Source organism: Triturus cristatus, chromosome 3_2 (genome assembly GCF_964204655.1).
Source record: "Triturus cristatus chromosome 3_2, aTriCri1.1, whole genome shotgun sequence".
NCBI lineage: Eukaryota > Metazoa > Chordata > Amphibia > Caudata > Salamandridae > Triturus > Triturus cristatus.
This window is the reverse complement of record NC_140584.1, coordinates 510,698,454-510,712,488: the sequence shown is the minus strand read 5'-3', so window position 1 is coordinate 510,712,488 and position 14,035 is coordinate 510,698,454. Positions and strand designations below refer to the sequence as shown.

Sequence of the window (14,035 nt, the reverse complement as noted above, 5' to 3'; positions counted from 1 at the left end):
GGTACACGCCGTCCTTCAAACCGCGGGGCTGCAGGAACCCTGCGCTGAAAAGAAAACCTACTGAGCTGCCATGTGACTCCGTGCCCCATGTGATGCCGGCTGCAGCTGCCCAGACATTTTACCCAACAAAACTTTGCATGCTGGGATTATTACTACACTCCCCACGAGGTCAAAAGCAAAACTACAACTTGCCCGGCTCTGATCTTCGTCTGCTCTCTCCCTTCCTCCTCCTCCTCCCTTTCTGGTTGCCCCTAAAGCTGGCTGCCCCCCGCAATCTCTAAGAGGCTTGCCTATCTGAGCACTGCTTTCATCTCCTCACACCCCCACCTTGAGGGAAGAGGGACCCTCACAGCACCGGCCTTCCCGGATTTAAACCTAATCCCCCTCGCAGAGCCTTCGCCGTCCCCCCTTTTGTAGTAGGCGCCGCTCTTTCAACATGAAACACCTCTTTGGGTGCCCCCTGAAGGTATCCCTACAGGTAGGAGAGAAGCTTCCCTTCTACACAGACCAAGGGATCAGCCCTTTGATGCTCCCAGCGAGAGTGGTATAGTTATGTTACACGTATTTATAGCACATTCCGCCATTATTTACTATGGCTTCTCGGCGCCACGTTCAGCACGGAGCTGGGAAAGGAACTCGTGTGAGCTCCCGCTCCATGGTGAGCACAGAGTGGGGGCACGTGCTCTCTTCCACACGCCGTCCTTCAAACCGCGGGGCTGCAGGAACCCTGCGCTGAAAAGAAAACCTACTGAGCTGTCATGTGACTCCGTGCCCCGTGTGAGGCCGGCTGCAGCCGCCCAGGCATTTTACCCAACAAATCTTTGCATGCTGGGATTATTACTCCACTTCCCATGAGGTCAAAAGCAAAACTACAACTCCCAGAATGCAGAGTGCAGTGCTTCATGGAGTTCTTTGGGCATTAGTGGCGTAAACCTCCTCAGAACAGGTGTGCCTTGAGCAGACACCTGCAGGTTAATGTGCCTGCTGCGGAGATGTCTGCCCCAGCAATAGGACATAGTAAATTCTAATGGTAGCGGTGCACAGTCTTTTATCTTTCCGGTGGAGGATGAAATGAGTGCCCTTGACTTCAGTTCACGCTAATGGATGCTGTTTCACATCTAGGTGCGAGTAAACAGGGCCAGGACAACTGATTCTTGACTCTCTAGTGAATGTTTGTGTTTTTGCTTTCCGGTGTGGTTTTGAGGTATTGCAGCATTTGCATAGCGCCTCGTACCCCCAGTTCGCTCCCGGGTGGGCGAGTAAGAGATTACCCTGTTCCTTGTGCACTGTTGGTAGAGTGGGGGTTTATAGTTTGAGGAATGTGTGACGTGTCTTTGTGCGCCACATCCTTGTGGGACGGGTCTACTGAGATGGTGTATTTTAAAGAGTCGAAGGCTGGAGTCGGGGACACACACATTTTGGATGAGGCTTGTTAGGTGTGCTGCTCTAATGCTAGTTATGGCCGCGTTGAAATAACTATAACCGACTCAAACCTTCACACACACGCCATAAACACAAACACCCAGTACCGACGGTCCCGACTGTGAAAGCATACATTTTCCGTACCTAAAAGTTTAAGCCGGCATATGACGTGGAATCGGATTTACCACACACTGACATGTTCATCGTTCTTGCAACGTGAGGGACCTTCGGAGCCAATAGAGAGAGAACTCTTTCCTGTTTGGAAATACTTCTTTCTGGAAGCCCTGGCTCTTGAGGCGTCGGGAGCTTGGCATATTCCCACAAAATGCACTCAGCCAAAGCACACAATACGCTGCAGCCGGGCGCTTTCAACATGTTTTAATTTCCAACCAAAATGTTCAGGGAAGCCCGTCATAGTCCGCAACGGTGGGGAGCTGCGCAAACGGGACAAGGCCGGAATGTATGACCCTATTGTCTTTGAGAAGGCCACACACAGTGCGCGCAGTCAACCCCACCTGCACCGTTCACGTCACACCGCGACCAATAGCAAGCGCGGACGGCAAGCCTCATTTGAATAATCCTGGTCCCGAGCGGCGGGAGGAGGCTGAAGTCTGCCAAGAACACCGATTATAGAGCCTCGGACGGACGAGAGCAGCGTACCCGTCTCCCTGCCCAGCTCACCGCGCATCACATCCCCTCGGAGTCCGCAGTGGTGCCCGAGGCGTCTGCAGTGGAGGATCGTCTGGGATAGCAGTGTGTACAAGGTGAGAATAACGGGCAGCAATTAGGACCCGCAGTCTGTATGACTGCAACCTCTCCTCCCAGATCAGAGGCCCGGTGTCCACCCAAGGGGACACTACAAACTTCAAAGGATGAAACGAGACTGCTCGGAATGGCAAACCCCTCTAGAGCAAAGGCTTCTTGATGTTGCGCGATTGATTGACTGTTCAAGTGCCCGGTTGTGGGCATCATTTTCACTTGCGTTACTGTCTGTGTCCCTCCCCAGGTCGACCACGCATGTTATCATCTTGGCTGCTCCATTCACACGCCCACAGCGGGAGTGTAGCCCAGAGGCAGGCCCTCACATCACCTCTCCAGATACATGCGCCCCTCGGGCGCTCTTTATACGTCACCTGAGCATCCTGTATCCCGGAGACGCTGCTATTTTGGCACCTCTTAAACCTTGCAGTGTTTACCCGGTAGGTGCTCCCTATTCTCACCCCCCAGACCTGTAGGGACACCCCACGAGCTCGTCCCTCACCCTATCTCATCTATTTTACGGGCATGGTTCCTATTTTCATAGCTTTTGAAGTGGTGTGGTACCCCTTGTTTGCGATTACTGGTGGGGTGACATCTTTTGTATCTTCTCACTTCACCTGAGATAACTGTGTTCCGGCGCTGCTTTTATAACTACAGCGGTGTGTTATCGCTATCCCAGTGAAACTCATTTCACCATGCCCTGCTCGGTGGTTTCGGTCAGTCTTCTGGGGATGCTGCTCTTTCTCCTATAACCTGAGCTGCAGTATTAGCGACCAAGCCCCCACCCCACGCACCTGAGACGCCTCTTCTACCCAGTGGGGCGTAGAGTGCATGCGCCATAGAATCACTCGCACACTCTCCTCTCAACGGAGACGTCTTTTTATCTTTAGATCCGAGTTCATCGTAAGTGTGGCACTTTGCTTTGTTGTCGCCTCCACCTCTACGATCGCAATCCTCCGGTGGGGCCAGGACACTCATGTACCACATCTCACGAAGTCTTGAATTTAAAGCGCGTGCACGGCGTACTCTCAGTGCAGCCTGGAAGGTAGCCTGTGTCGTCTTCTCCTGCTCCTCTTAGCCTCAGTTCCGCCGTGGCACGCTGGATGGTCTCATTTTCAGGTTCTGAATGGGACAGAAAATAAGACCCGGGCACGGCACCAACAGTGTCGGAATTGGGGGGAAATCTTTAAATTGAGGGTCAAGGTGTGAGAGAGGAAAGGGAGTGGAGTCACTCGGGGCGGAGTCGTGAAAAGCAGAGTCTGACAATCATTTTATACATTTTTTTCTTTTAAATATGCTGCAAATAAATTAGCAACAAGGACAAATGGGACAGTAAGGCTGTCATAGCTTACTTAGTAGGCCACATTGAGGCTCCATTTAAAATATGCTACAGGGTTAAGATACCTGCTGCTACAGCGATCTTGGTGTGCCCTGTCATTTTCAGGGGATTATAATAATGGTAAAATGCAGTGGCTGCTGCTACCAATATCAGTGGGGGGCACTGCACGTGGGAAAAATGTACAGTTGCCTCTTGCTGCTGGCCGCCGCCGCCTCTGTGGTGCTATGCTCCCGCACCTTTCCTTGCTGCTCCCAGCACTGCAATCCCCATGAGCACAGGCTCCCAGACTCCCCGCGTAATCCCAATGCTGCTCTCATGCTATTACCCAGCATGAGAAAAACGCTGTGACTGTGCGAAGCTGGCCAGTTTCTCCCTCCAGCAGGGGCTGGGAGCCCGTGCTCCTGAGCCCTGCTGATCTCCCCAAGGAACAGCCTGGAGATATCCCAGTGCGCGTGTCGGTTTGGCCGTCATAAAATGGCCGGCCGAACCGACATACACACTACAACTCCTCCTCCCCATGCTGCTGAAGCTGCGATGACCCTAGACTCAGCAGACTGGAAGGAAGTGAAAAATAAGATAATACATTGTTTTATTATTATTAATTTTTTTTTCTGCTGCCTTTCAGCAGTGGGGTGACGTTCCTCTGCCATAACGGCGGAGCTGCCCCAGGTAAAATAACTCCGGTTTCAGGAGAGTTCTGTGTTCTGTTCAGTCACAGTTTTGATTAAAAAGTCGCAAACAGTGTTATTGTGCCTGCTGCAAACCACAAAATGTAACATGCAGATCACAGATTCTCTTTTATGTCGATAGGGAAATGAGTTACTGTTTTTGACTCGGAGTTTTTTTTAATTACTTCCAATTCATAAATTGCAGTCCTAATATAGCACAGTGAGCTGTTGGACAGACAACACCAAACACTGTCTTATGGTATAAATCTTCCCTTAGTTTTTCTTTCTTTTGACCTAGCATTCTTAACATATAGGGCCTCATTTCGATGTCGGTCGAATTGGCTCCGACCAACACCCCGTCTTGGTGTGTAGACTGCTCAACTATAGGTCAGCGATTCTGCACACCGAATTAGGATGCGGCCGCACATGGTGTAGTCGCAAACTCCCATTTCTCTATGGGAGCTTGTGCGGCGGGTGGAAACCGCCCATAGCACAAGCTCCCACAGAGAAATGTGAGTTTGTGTAAATCCCTGCACTGTGTGGCAGGCATCTCACGGTGCCTGCCACCCAGTGCAGGGATTTTCAGGGGGGCACCATAGGTGCGCCTCAGGGCCACAACCATAGGGCCAAAGTCACTTTCCGACAGCCTTTCTGTGCCAGAAAGGCCGACATAAAAAGGCTGTTGGAAACCAACATCATCATCCCGACGGAGGAAACGCCGTCCTTAAGGGATTATGAGCGGTTTATGACTGGCCAACGGGCTCCTTGAGTCCGTCGGAATGAGTCGGTTTACCCAGCCAGTTTACACTCTGACCGCCGACACTGTAATTCGGCAGTCAGAATGCAAACTTTCCACATCAGTCAGAAAGCCTCCGACCAGTGGTCGAAGGCTTTCCTACTGACATCAAAGTGAGGCCCATAATGTCTGCAAGTATGGACAATATGTCACTGTGCGACCTTATGACCCTTTTGTCTTTTGTAACATTTTCTGTACATTGATTTTCACACGTAGGATTTATTGCCTCTTTGTGTGTGATGTAAAGCAATCTGACACCCTACACTGCGAGGAGTAGCACGATAAAAAATATACAAAATAAATTAGTAAGTTTCCTTTAAGTCATCATTTGTGTAGGTACTCAAATACACAGATACAACTAGGAATCTTAAAGTGCATGCACAACTCTTACATAGGGGGGTTGAACAAAGCGAAAACTTGCCTCCAAATAATAGCTTTTCTAAAGTACCAATGAATTGATAAGTTGTGTGGCATTGTTTCCTGTTATTACATTGGTGTCCAGATGGCGCCCCACTCAACCAGGATGATACTTGAACAAAAGAAGGGCTGATGACCCTTAAAGATGCCATTTGTTTTAGACAAAGCTGTAAGTGAATATAAGAAAACCCCCTTGCAGCCTACACATTGCTGGACACAAAAGAAAACAGACAACATGCAGGCATGTGTGAATTGTGTCCTGGTGTCAGAAAATTACAGCAAGACACATTCAGTATATTTCACTGGGTCGGCCAGATCTGGCCCAGAAATAGCTGCCCGAACCGAGATCTAGCAGGATCTCCCCTCATTTCCTGCACTGGTAACCAAAATAAAAGTGTCCCCATTAGCAAATCAGATAGCTAAACAAGCATTGGCATAGTTAATAGGTCTCGCCTTTGTTTAGCCATGCAACAGTTGATGTTGCACCAAGGATATTGTGCTGCAGAATTAAATACTGCTAAGGTCCCAAAGGCGAGACCTATTGGCTATGCCAAGGCTTGTTTTTTTTTATGGGCGAATGCCTTTCTCCCCCTATGTCACTGCTTGTGTTTCTGCAAAAAGGAGGAGGGCTCACTATAAACCAGGCATAGGCAAACAAAAAGAGGGGCGTTTGATCGGCATTTTAAATATAGCACATCAACTCGGGTGTCTTACATACCGTTTTTTGCCTTCGAGGCAAGTATTGATTTTGTAGCACCTGCTTTAAAGATAAAACACGGTTGTAAAGACCGAGGCCAAAGAATATGTTTATCTGCGGGGTTTGCAGCCACCTGATGTTGTTTTTTCAGTGTCCGGACAGGGTTTGATTAAGATCAGCTTTTTTTTTTTTTTTTTGCTGCAGTTAAATCTGTGGCTTAATGTCTTAGTTTTACAAGCATTAAAAGGCACAGGGTGTCTGGTCTATGACCCAGAAGCTAGAACCGACAATTTATGTTAGGAAATTACACTCATTTTATTGACCTCTGAAAAAGGAAAGGCTCCTCCAGCACACTCGAGTTCGCACAGGTGGCCTTCAGGTAGCTCATACATTGCTGTCGACCCATCTCATGTCTCGAGGGTGACGTGCAGCCAGAAGCGAAACTAGAGCCAAATTTTGGGGGTGGGGTGGGGGTGGGCTAAGAAAAAATTTCGGGGGGTCTGAATCTTTAAGCAATAGGCAGAGTGGAGCTGATTTCGGGGGGGGGGGCTGAATCTTTAAGCAATAGGCAGAGTGGAGCTGCAGGGGCTCTTAGAAGGGGTGAAACAACAGCAAGGCCTCATTAACATGCAAATGGTGTTTAAGAACTGTGAAGTGCTGGGGTGCGGCTGTGTGTGTACCCGGGAAGCGGTCTCATTCCGGGCGCCACACACGATGGGGGGGGGGGGCTGAAGCCCTTTGAGTCCAATCGGTGTTGCGCGCCTTAGTTTGTCAGCCGACCGAACCTAATCACCTATGTGATAAGTGAAAAGGAACATCCTAGCATGTGTAGCACTGATGTGAGAAAAAAACACAAGACTGTTGAATAGTAAATGACAATCCTGCAGCACATTGTGGGAGCTAGTGCATTGAAACCAGAGTAACCCTAAGACAACTTGTCCTCCTAGGCTAGATCTCTGGGCAGCCTCTGGGCTCAAGTCACCACTAATTCAGGGCATTTTGGGGGAAGTGACATTGTTTCACAATAAACCAATCAAATTAAAGTACCAGATTTGAGTAGTTTGTGAGAGGAAAGCTCCGGATTGGAGCCTACTTTCCTGTCAAAGTCATTTGACCCCAAGGTACATTGTGCTTGCCGTGTAGGGGTAGAGAGGTATTTGTAACAATGAGGGGTTAAGGGGGGGCTTGGGAGAGGAGACTAGGTGCACTATTTAATCTTAGGTGTCAAACTAAGTTTGAAGCAGGCAGAAAATATATGAGAAGGGTTATTCACATCTGCCACCTTACATTCAACTCTGAACGCAGCGTTTTAATAAAGGGGCAATAGTTCTACTGTTGGGACAGAAAACAAGCAGGAAGTGGGATAAGGGAGGGGTGTAGGCGGAGAGAGGCACGCAGGCTGGCAAATGGTGTGCACTTTCGCGGCCGCTTTGATGTTCTCAGTGGCCGCGCGGCTCACTGAGAACATCAAAGCGGCCGCAAAAGTGATCACGCAGACGGACAAATGGTGCGCGCGCCCGAAGCACATGCACTGTAGCTGGAGGCCTGAAAAGCCACTAGTTTGCACTTCCAAAACCCGGCTTACTAAAACTCTCGCCAGAGCAGCGCTAAAGTGCTGGCTCAGGCGAGACCTAAAAAGCGGCCTTTGTTTGAAAATTGAACAGTTTTGAATATGTGAAAATACTCTGTATAGGTGTTTTGCTAAGTGCCGGAGACTCTATACGTTTGTGCTTGCTGCATGCAATGTTTGTGGTAATATCAGGATAATAAACAGTAAACAACCGCCTGCCAGACCATAAAACAGTCCTGAACACTGACCTGTCAGACCAGCCCTTCAGGCACTGCCAGATCGCCCTAAACATTGTTATCAACAATGTTCATAGGGGACTCAATATATACTGATAGAATATTTATAAGTGTGTTCAGAATTATAGCTATTACCTTTGAATATGATCAGACTTTATTTTTTAATTCCTTAGATCATATTAGTTATTCATTATGTTTTCCTTTCATTCATTTAGTGACCAATATTACATGTGCTCACAGGGCCGGACTGGGAACGGAAACCGGCACTGGCAAACTGCTCAGCTGCCCCCCTGGAGGGGAGGGGGGGTGCGGCCGAGCTGTTTGCTACGGCTGGTTTTGGCCAATTTTGTTACTATTATATATATATATACGATATTGCCGCTCCACAGTAACGAAGACGGCCTCACAGGGGCCCAAAACCAGCCCCCACCCTGGCAGCCCACGGGGAAAATGCCTAGTGCACGCTACAGCCAGTCCAGCCCTGTGTGCTCAGCTAAATTCCTACTTGTGCTGATGATGACCCAAGTACTTGCATAAGGGTCGAAACACCGTCAACAGCTTTACAGTATTAAAGGCATTTGTAATACACTCCTGAAGAGCACTATATGTAATGTTTACAAACTTTATTCTTGCTAAAGTGCTTTCCACAATGGTTAATTTGCAGTTTTTCGCTGTCTTTGTATCAAATTTTAACATGTGATCAGTTTTTTGGGCTACCTTCGCTATCAGCCCTGTGCTGCCACTTTATATACTAAGCACACATTTTTTATTATTGAACACATGTTTAAATTGTGTCTTGGAACATTTGTTTAAATAAAATCAGTTCTTGTGTAACTGTCATATTTGGTTACGTTCTCCTCTTTTCACATTTATCGTGTTTACAAATACGCTGAAGGTATTTTTTAAATATTCCATTTGTCTATATTGAATCCTTTATGGACAGTGTTGATCACAAATTTTAATACCTACATCCATGTGGGTTTGCAGGTTGCTCCGGTGCTATCTATGAGATTGCCATATCGGCTATCACTACAGGAAGCTGGGACCACAGCCTAAGAAGCTGCTACGATCTAAACCTCAAAACAATACACAGAAACAAATATACATCAAACAAATACACATATTATGAAGTATTATAATTCCTGAGCAAAAAGAAAACAGAAATAGAAATTTTAATTCAAAATGTAGTTTTATTTCTTAAATATGAAGTAATATGCTGGACATTAATATCACTTTGTCTTTTTGCTCCTAAAGCATACTCCCTGGTTGTTGGCACACACCAGTGCTTCAATGGAAGTCACCAATTGGCCATACTAGATTCTGAATGCTGTACCTTCACTGCGCCCATGAAACGAACTAGGAATACTAACTTAATTTTAGCCTCAATTTTCAAATTCCTTTACATTTTAGGAGCTTTGTAATATTTGCAATTTTTCATTTTGATTTTTAATAATGTATATATACATGATTAATGTGCTAATATTATTTAAGTTTGTGATCAGTTGTTGATCTGCGGATACGCATTGAAGACCTGAGGTTAAGAACCACAGCTCAAATGTGTAGGCTTGATCACATTATCAGTTGAGTGCTCTTTTGATACCCCTCCTCCAAATCCCACCCACCCCTGACTGTGCTGGTTCAACCTCGTTACTGTAATCTGAATGTTTCCTTGAGTCTCTTAATTTCCTTCTGAGTAACTTTTATGCTTTACCTTTTGACTTTTTCTGGCCCTTCCCATTTTCTTTCTTTTTGCTCATTTACCATTTTCCCTTTCATTTGTCTCTTTCTTGTATGGAACTGACTTGACTATGTTTGCAGGTTTAGGTTGGTTTACACCCTGTGTTGGACATGTCTTTGATTTTGTTTACCATTATTTGTAACTTATTTTTTATTCCTTTGTAAAATACTCGAATGACCATTGGCCACTTACGGGCTATAGGAAACTGCATAAATAAATATATACAAATCGTGCACTTGTCAGGAGATAGTCCCTCCTTAGAACGGTCTTGTCTCATTTTTTAACTGTAGGAAAGTAGGATCTGCTTCTTCAATTCAATTCAGCTTTATTCGGAGCAAGTTAATGTCCATAAAAGCAAACACAATCACAATCACGAATACAAAACATGAACACTTATAGCAGACATAATCTCACTTCATAGACAATATTAATAATTAAAAAACATTAATTACACCTTAAAATTACATATCTACATCTGAAAAACACATACTTTTCCTCAAGTTAATGCATTTGTTTAAAAAGGAAGCAGTATAAAAACAAATATCAGCAGATTGTAGGTTAAAAATCAGTTTCATAGCCTGCTCAACCGTACGTGTACCATATTTAACAAACATAGGCTTTAGCAGGGTAACACGGAAGTTAGAGTACAGCTTACAAAATAATATAAAGTGCATTGTGCTCTGCTTGGAAAAACCGTCACATCTACAAGGGCCTATAGGATATTTTCTCATTACAGGATGTGCCACCAGATGATGCACTATTCCAAATCTCAATCTGGTTAGTACAAATTTATGTGTTGGTCTGGTGACAAGAGTTAGATAGACGGGAAATCCATCCATGGACAAATATCTGTTGTAAAACATAACAGTGGACAAAGAACCTGCAATTACTATTCTTTTCCTCTCCGCATAGGCCAGAAAAACCCTTTTCAACTCAATCTTGGGGATCGATAAAACAGCGTTCGGATCAGTTACAATATTCAGGTTAAAAATATCCGAAAAACACATAATAATGTATTTAATCCAGGGTATTGCTATAACTTTATCTAATCGCATACAATCCTGGATTATAGACCTAGTGAAGGATTTTTCTTCATTCAGCCAAATTGATCTCCACAACATCAGAGGTCTAAGTGACAAAAGATCGGATAAATAATTAACATTTAATTCATGATGACATAATGCATTGGAGGCCGAAGTGGGTAAACACAAAACTTTTTTAAGGAAAGAATTCTGTTCCAGTTGCAGTTCATGTACGCCACTGTAACCCCAAATTCCTGCCCCATATAATGCAATCGAAACACATCTAGCCTGATAAATTTTTACCATATCTCTGGTCCTACGATCCCCAATTTTCTGGGCAAATCTAAAAATTCCGTGTGCATTTCTAGCCATTTTATTGCGTATATTATTAAATTCATGTGTCCACTTTTTATCCTCAGCAAAAGTTATGCCTAAATAACAGAATTTGTCCACCTGCTGTACTTTTAACTTGTCTATAAAATACCCTTTTGCTGCATGTTTGATTTTCTTTGGGCCACAGATCATTGTATAAGTTTTGCTTTTATTAATGACTAGTTTTTTAGCTTCAATAAAAGAAGCAAAGCTATCCATTAATCGTTGTAACCCTATCGGTGTTCTTGACAGCAATACAGCATCGTCGGCGTATAGTAACACCGGAACGGGGGTACCATTAATCATTGGAGCATCTGCGGGTACTCCCTTTAAAATTGCATCAACATTATTTATAAATAAAATGAATAAAAGAGGAGCTAAAACACAACCCTGCCTTATACCGCGTTTAACGCTAAAGTTCCTGGTGCATTCACCCTTTCTAAAACGTACGCATGTTTTTAATCTCTCGTACATTCTGGCAAGAAAATAAATTATGCCCTTTGGCGCCCCTAATTCCAACAGGGTCGGCCACAAAATAGAGTGGTCGACCATGTCGAATGCGCTACTTAAATCAGCAAAGCACATATAAATATGGCCAGATTTGGCTTCGCTGTATTTCCCGATCAATAATTCTAAATTAATGCATTGATCGAGTGTGCCCCTACCTTTCCTAAAGCCATATTGGCTATCTGTCAGAATATGATCCTGTTCTACCCATTCTTCCAGTCTAACCAGCATAATCCTACTCATGACTTTTACTGAAGCATCCAATAAAGAAACTGGGCGGTAATTTTTTGCATCGGACCTGGATCCTTTCTTGTATATAGGTACAATTATAGACTCCTCCCAAGTTAGCGGGGGGTCTATACAAACCGCGGCGTTAAAAACAACAGCCAACAAAGGGCCCCATACTTCTGGCGTCTCCTTATATACATCACTTGGAACCCCATCCGGGCCTTGGGCCTTTCCTCCCTTACTTGCCCTTATCCCTCTTTCCACTTCTTCCACAGTGATATCTAGTGGTATAATAGGCCAGCTATCTGACCCGACATTATTATTTTTATTTGAGTCAAAAATACTTGAAAAATGGGTAATCCATCCTTCACAGGAGACATTTGCTGTAATCTCAGGCATATTTGTCTCCTTGAGGAACGGGGAATTGACTGTTGTCCAAAATAATCCAGAATTCGAAAGTTCTGCAGCCTGGTTAAGAGATTCCCACGCTTGTTGCTGCAGGACCTTCTTCCGTGCTTTAATAGCCTTTTTGTATTCTAGCCTCAGAGTAGTTACTAGTTTTTTGTCCCTAGGTCTTAATGCTAGGGCTTGCTTAAGGTCAGTCAGGGCAACAGAACAAGTTTTATCAAACCAAGCAAAGCCAGACTTTTTACTGCCCCTACTACCACTTGTGAACTTGTCGTTAATGGCAATGTTGATATCTTTAAAACTAGATAAGACCCGCTCATGATCTAATCTATTTTCTAAAATAAAGACAATGTCTGCTAAATTCTTCATGATAATAGACTTGGTTAATTCAGATGCTTTAGCACCTATCCACCTCAACCTTACCCCATTAGCCCGGTGCGCTTCAATGTTCTCAACCGTAGCCCCTAACTCTACATCATTCTCCTCCCACAGAGTCATGGGCACAATAATACAATTATGATCGCTGGTATCCATTATTTCAATTTCCAGTGGACCAAAACAATCAGCAATACTGGAGGATACCAACACATGATCAATTATAGAATTGGCGCGCCAATTCCTAAATGTGGGGATAGGTGAACCATTACTATCCCTGCAACAGTCCAAAATTTCCAGGTCAAGGCACCCCATTAATGTATTCACTTTTTCCCCATACGTATCGTGCCCAAAATGTGGGGCCTCCCATCCAGCATTATTTGTAACCCCACATGCTTTTGTGGATAGTAATTCACATAATGAGACATTAAAATCCCCACACCAGATGATATCAAATACTTCATGAGAATTCGAACTTAGGTTCTCAATAGCATTGGTCAATTCGGTAACAATTCTGCCCCTGGTACTATCAAAAATATTGTTATAGTAATTGATCAGAAGGATATTACGACTTTTACCTTCTCGGATCCAAATCATCTGTATTAGGTCACCTACCGGCACATATTTTATCACCGTCATCTGGCGGTGTACCGATACAAGAGTGAGTAAACCCCCCTTAGCTCTTCCCGGTCCCTCTCCATATGCTGGCAGGTTGTATGAAACGAACCCCTCATAATCAATATTATCTTTGCACCAGGTTTCCTGAAAACATAGGATATCATATCTATTAATAAAGGAGTTCCAGCCCGGGTCCCTATTTTTAGATTTCAGACCGGCCACGTTCCAGCACACCATCCTGGAACATATACCTGCTCTGATCGTACTCCCACTAATGGTACCTCGGGTATCTCCCTCCGTAGTATCATCCTCAATAATTTGGCCCAAATCACCAGTGTTCATACAACCATCTGGTATGATCTCAGCCTCATCCTGTTCAGGCACCAATCTGGGGACCAAAGTTGTTAAACCAGATGTTACGGATATACAATCATCTCTCTGGTCCTCTAAATCCGGTTCCTCTTCCCTTCCTGTACCTATCTCCGTCTCCTTTATGCGTCAGTCATTAGAGTCCAGAGTACTAAGTGCCAGAAATCTATTCTGAGTAGGGATATCAAAATGAGGTTTGCAAGTAAGTGGATAAGTGGGATTTCTAGTGTTAGCCCTCCCTTTATCATTAAGGTGATTATAAAAGTATCCTAGTGCTCGAGCACATACATTGCCATCTAAGATTGGGAGAGATGCCGCTCTTAAAAGGACGGTATTAACATGCTGTGGATATTTAAAGTTAATAATTACACAATCCCCCTTTAGTCTTTTTCTGTCACTCCCAATCCAGTTGGCTCTCCTGGTTGTCAAAATATTGTCAGAAAAATTCAATGGGAAACCACATTGTCTGTTCAACCACGACAAACATTTGTTTT

At 44.8% G+C, this 14,035-nt stretch overlaps 1 protein-coding gene across 1 annotated transcript in view; it reads left to right on the top strand.

Moving 5' to 3' along the window:
* Window positions 1-1,829: 1,829 nt before the first annotated feature.
* The window catches only part of DKK3 (dickkopf Wnt signaling pathway inhibitor 3), a 281,398-nt gene continuing 269,192 nt past the window's right edge, over window positions 1,830-14,035 (top strand). The window contains exon 1 of the mRNA XM_085648192.1: window positions 1,830-2,186. The gene's annotated coding sequence lies outside the window, so the exon portion shown is untranslated. The remainder of the gene's footprint in view (window positions 2,187-14,035) is intronic.